The sequence below is a fragment of the Meleagris gallopavo genome, chromosome 7 (genome assembly GCF_000146605.3).
Source record: "Meleagris gallopavo isolate NT-WF06-2002-E0010 breed Aviagen turkey brand Nicholas breeding stock chromosome 7, Turkey_5.1, whole genome shotgun sequence".
In the NCBI taxonomy this organism is placed as follows: Eukaryota; Metazoa; Chordata; class Aves; order Galliformes; family Phasianidae; genus Meleagris; species Meleagris gallopavo.
Window position 1 is genome coordinate 16,774,283 of NC_015017.2, and position 6,149 is coordinate 16,780,431.

A 6,149-nucleotide genomic window follows, 5' to 3' on the forward strand; every position below is an offset into this window, starting at 1 on the left:
ATTGGTGCATGCAATTATTCCTCCCTAGGTGTAAGACCCTACACTTGCTTTTGTTGAACCTCATCCGGTTTCTTACTGCCCAGCTCTCCAGCCTGTCCAGGTCTCGCTGAATGGCAGCACAGCCTTCAGGCGTGTCAGCCAATCCTCCCAACTTCGTATCATCAGCAAACTTGCTGAGAGTGGCCACTATCCCCTCATCAAGGTCATTGCTGAAGATGTTGAACAAGACCGAACCCAGCACAGACCCCTGGGGGACACCACTGGTTACAGGTCTCCAGCCAGACTCTGCACCACCAACAACGACCCTCTGCGCTCTGCCAGTCAGCCAGTTCTCAACCCACCTCACTGTCCACTCATCTATCCCACACTTCCTCAGCTTTGATATAAGGATGTCATGGGAGACAGTATCAAATGCCTTTCTAAAATCAAGGCAGACTACATCTACCGCTCTTCCCCCATCCACCCAGCATGTGACAGCATCATAGAAGGCCACCAGATTGGTCAAGCACGACCTCCCCTTGGTGAACCCATTCTGACTACTCCTGATAACCTCCTTTTCTCCCAGTTGTCTGGAGATGGTATCCAGCACAAGCTGTTCCATCACCTTTCCAGGGACGGAGGTGAGGCTCACTGGCCTATAATTACCCGGATCTTCCTTCTTGTCCTTTTTGAAGACTGGAGTGACATTGGCTATCCTCCAGTCTTCAGGGACCTCCCCTGTTATCCAAGACCTCTCAAAAATGATGGAGAGCGGTTCAGCAATGACCTCCGCCAGCTCCCTCAGCACACGTGGATGCACCCCATCAGGTCCCATGGACTTGTGGACCTTAGTACTGCCTAGGCGCTCACACACGTCCTCTTTCCTCACAGCAACTCAAGTACCAGAAACAATACAAGAGATCCAACCAAATCTTCCCAGATTTAGAAAACAATGTCCCTCCAGAGCCTTCTCTCTTCCAAGCTAAAAAAGCCCAACTCCTTCAACCTTTCTTTGTAGGAGAGGTGTTCCAGCTCTTTGATCATCTTCTTGCCCTTCCTCTAGACCTGCTCCAGCAGTGAGCTAACTACAAGGCTTCCTTACAGTGGTCTCTCACACTTACAAAGAATATTTTGAACAACATACTTGCTCTAGATTGGGCCCATCTCCAGCATCTGAACAACAGGACCTCAGGACAAGAAAGAAAAAAATACTTCTTCCAAAACTGAAGGTGCTCTTGCTTTCTGCTCTTAAAAGGAGTATGTGAGATGTTCAGGTGCATCTGATAATGAGTAAGAGTACTGTGGAGATTAGCTTAATTTCTTACCACAAGTGACCTTAATCACCAAATTAAGGAGAGGGCTTGGGCAGATGTCCAGGGGCACATTTTGGGGTGTCTGTAGTGTTGCTGAATGTTGAGTTGATCTGAGCCTGAAAAGCCCTACGTTCCCCCCAGACCATCTTTTAGAAGGTTAGGCTCCTGGATATGCTTTCCAGTTTGGCTAGGATACTTTAATCAACATTAATACTTCAGAAGAAAGGCTGTGATAGGACTATTTCATATTCTAGATTTTTTTAGGATTCTTCCTGTTCATGGGAACAGGAAAGATTTGCTATGCGTGACTGTTTCTGTGACTGAGTAGCATAGGGCAAAACCTGTGTACACCCTTACTGGTGCCACATTGCAACTTGTAGGATGGAAAACCTGCCAACAAACCAGCCAGCGCTGCTGTTGGTGCAGAGTTGACTGTTACGGGCTGTGTCCAGCACCTGCCATTGCCTCTGTTCCTCACACCACAGCTCCTATCTTGCAGTTTCACACCTCTCTCCCTTCTATGCCATTGCCCCAAAGTGACTGCTTCTCTCCCTTCTCTTCCTTACCCAAATATTGATGTTGCCAGTGCATGCCTAAGTCACCTGCGGGCTCTGCAAATAAAATCATTCCTGCAGTGACAAGCATGCCCATATTTCTGGCTTGCCTTGGGGGAAACATTCAGCTCACGTCGTGGCTTCCTTGCAATACGACTACTTAAGGGGGAGGAGAGTTTCTCCTGTAAACACAGGCAGATCTAATAGTTGCAGAGTTTTTTTCCTATTATCAGTGAATATAACCAGGCCAGGAGAAAGCTAGGCTGCCCACTCTGTAATCCAGATGGCCCTATAGCACGTGGCAGTGCAGCAGGGCATATTTCAAGATTTAACCTCAGTGTAGTTGTTTGGCACTGTTGGTAGGCAGACTTCGATGTCTAGTATTTCTAATTAAAGAAATACTGGGAATTTTTTGTCCTCCTCCTAGCAGCAGGAGGGCAAAGCTGCTGGAGATCCTTCGTGGTGACTGCAGAGATAAACTGAGGGATGCAGAAGGAGCATTTCTATCTGAAGGCACTGAGGCTGTCAAAGTCCCTTGAGTTCTCAAGATGAATCATAGAATCACAGAATCATTAAGGTTAGAAAAGATCTCTAAGATCATCCAGTCCACCTACCACCAATAATTCCTCACTAAACCACGTCCATTAGTACAACACCTAAACATTTCCTGAACATCTCCAGGGATGGTGACTCAGTCACCTCTCTGCACCATTCCAGCTCCTGACCACTCATTTGGAGAATAAATTTTTCCAACCTGAAATTCTCCTTGCTTGCAGATACTGCAATTTTCCCCCTCTTTTATGGTCCCACAAAGCAGGATATAGATGGTAGAGACAGGGAGAATGTTGCTCTCCGCCAAAGTGGCAGCACAGGGTCAAGCTGATGTGCAGAGCTGGGGATTTTTGAGGCCCACCAAGCTTTCTCTGCCATTTCAATTTAACTGGAGCTTTATAAGGGTGGAGACAGGTGCATTCAGCAGATGTTGGCATGGGATGCACTGTGTCCCAGGCCATTGCCACTGGCTGAGACTGCGCAAAAGCCAATGGCATGGTGTGGCTGGAGCTGCAGGAGGGGCTAGGGCCCACTCTGCTCATGCTGACCCAGGGACACCTCAGGCCATGAGGAGCGCTTGCAGCTGCCACAGCTCTTCCCTAATTTCAGAGCATCACTGCAGAGGGTGATGGCTGTGTAATGAGTTTCTTTAGTCTTGCCTGAATGCTTTCAGCTCTGCAGACAAAACATCTCAGTGTTTGGCACCAAGGAGCAGATGAGTAGCTGATTACACACTATCCTGCCCTGAACACAAATCTTCACAATTAGTGGGATTTCTTCCAGGTAATGCACATCTATGAATAGTGATAATTTTTGAGCTCATCTCTTTACCAACTGGGGAAAAAAAGAACAACGAGAAGAACTTGCAAAAACCTCTTAAAACCTTTCTAGCATAAAAAAGTCGAGGAGTGCTGCAGTGAAAGATCTCAGGGCCCCACCAGGGCCCACCCAGTGTGCTTGAGAAGTGGGCTCCATGAGGGTATCTCATAGAGTTCAACAATGCCAAGTGCAAGCTCCTATGTTTGGGTGAAGGATATCTCAAACATGAGGAGATTGAGAACAAACCTGGGGGAACAGTCCGGGCATGCTGATTGTTGAGATGAGACTTTTGGGTAAGGGCGTTAAATGTAGGAAGAAAGGAAAACCAGAGCAAGTAGAGGTTTTCCTTTTTGAATTGGACTCTATTGCAACAGATATGACTTCTTTAATTGTTTAGGTGCTTGGCAGCAGTTATCCATCCCAGAAAATGATAGTGAAGGAGTACCTGGCTTTGCCAGAAGACAGCAGGTCGTCGTGAGCTGATTACATGGCATGCTGCCATGGTACTCTTAGTTCAGTGCTCTGAGAAGTAGGGTAGAGTAGCTGGGTTGGTGTGAAGGATGACGCTGGACATTGCTAAGGAAAAATAAAAGCCCAGCCAGGACCAGGCACTTGGACATTGCCTGTGCAGAGATACAACTTGCTGAGGGAATTGCATGTTGTTATGGAGCAGACGTGTTGATTTGGATAAAAGCAGCCTATTTCTGAAGGAGGATATGGGAAGGCCAGTCTGATTGAATTATCTAATCTAGGTGTGGTAAGGGAAACATCATATGGCTGAAACAGGTTCTGTATCTGATAGTACAAATCTTGGGAAGGAAGCGGCAGAAGCAATCTGTGCACAGTAACAACCAACAACAGAGAGGCTAATAATTCTTATTTCAATAGAGCATCTTTCATGCTGAAGGATACAAACGAGTTTTTCCTACTGGCCACTTTGAAATTGGGCCACCTCGAGAGCAGAACAAAGCCGTGCATAACATCTGACACCGCTTCCATGTTGATGTATTTGTTAATATGCAAATTGCTAATCAGTATCTTCAGAAGGTTGTTGCAGTCAGATAATAAATCAGCCCTATGTACCTATATGTTGACAGTGCCCAAACCTCAGAGCCCTGGTGTTGTTTTTGTATACGTGCATCTCGGTGTGGAGTTCAGTGCACTGAGTACTGTTTTTCTACAATAGGAAGATCAAAAGAAATAGAAAATGGCCTTTGTGGTCCTCTTCGCTGGTGTTACGGCTGTTCTACACTCATTTCTGACTTTTCTGCTTTCTGCTTTGTATTTTGCCTGGAAAAGGAAGGCTGCCTGCATTCCTCTGCTGGAGGAGGAAAACACAAGACTTTTCACCAGGAGGCATATGCAGGCAAAGACAGAAACACATGGATTCATGCAGCTTCAGATACAGGAGGTCTTTGGCCAGGACAGCAGAAAATCAGAATTAATGTTGTGCAGCTTCTCCTGGCACAGTGCAGCCAGTGCCTTTGCTCTGTCCTCTTGAGCTTCTCTCAGCTGGAGTGTTGTCAAAAGAGGCAAGGGGATTTGGGGATTAAGCCACCAGCTCTTCTTTCACATGGTTTGTTTTTGCTACCAGCTTCACGCTGGTACAGCTACATGCTGTCCTACAGTTCGTTCCCCAGGCCCTGATGAGAGATGTGACCACTATGAGCTGGTTTGCCCACTCAGGTCCTCCCTGAACATCCACCACCACTGTATGTGTGCATCCTGCAGGCAGCAGCCTTGCTGCCACACCAAAAACCACATTGTTGGGTACCTGTTAGAGAAACCCTAGGTGCTCCTGGCTGGTTTCTGCCAGATGAGGCAGCTCTGCTTCAGCTCTTAGCTGCAGCATTGCAGGGGAGTTGGACCAGGTGGTCTTTAAGGGTCCCTTCCAACTCAAATGATTCTATGATTCTATGAAATGCCTTCCCCACAAAGACATTCTGTAGTCATAAGGAGCTTGATCTCACCCAAATTGGGATGTTCTGAGAACCATTTTAATTTCTTCTAATCAGCAGATGAAAAATGAATTACTTAGATGTCATGTCCTGCCACATGGACCTCATAACGTTTGGAAAAAACGCAATGGAGTTACCTGGTAATTGAAGGGCTCTACATGAGTGAACTTTGTAATTGCATATTCTTCTCCTCGGGTCTGGGAGGCAGAAAGGAAAAGCGGATCAGGGCCACGTCTTAATGAAATGGTTGAGTCCTGCAGAGCTACTGAAGATAAAATTAACCAAACAACTCACGTTATTTCTTATTGCAGCTCCTTATACCAGCATACCTATGGGTGCAACCCAGGCCAGTTCCTGGATGAGAGATGCTGGGAACACTGGGAAGATGTTCTGTACTTCTGTCTTCACATTGTTACTGGGTTCCAATTAAAGTGCATGCAGACCCACTGGTTCCCTGCTAATGCTACCCTCTGTCTGCCTGGAAGCCTCTCAAGGTTGCTAATGTCAGGGGCAAATATTGCAGAATAGAGATTCTTTCAGCTGTCATGCTAGAGGCTTTTTTTTGTGAAAAAAGGAAAAAAAAAGAAAAGAAAAGAAAAAGGTCTACTGCTGTTTGTTTCACTGTCTTTGAAAATGGGATCTATCATCTGGAGAATCTAACCTGCATCCATTTCTGTGGATTTTCCATGGCTGTTTCTTAGCGGTTGATGGCATAATGTTGTCTGAAATGGCCATTAGCTGGGTATCTTTATGAACAGCTTCCCAGGGAAAGTTCAATTTGCTGAATTATGAGCACATCTCTGAGAAGAATTGCATTATATGGTACTCGCATGCTGAAAGCATTAACTTTATACTTTTAAAATACGCACTGATGGATCCGATGAGGATTGAAGAAGCAGAAAGGTGAAGGTCCCAATGGTTTAGATATAATATGCAATAATTGGTATCTTTTTTTTTTCCAAGAAAAATAAATG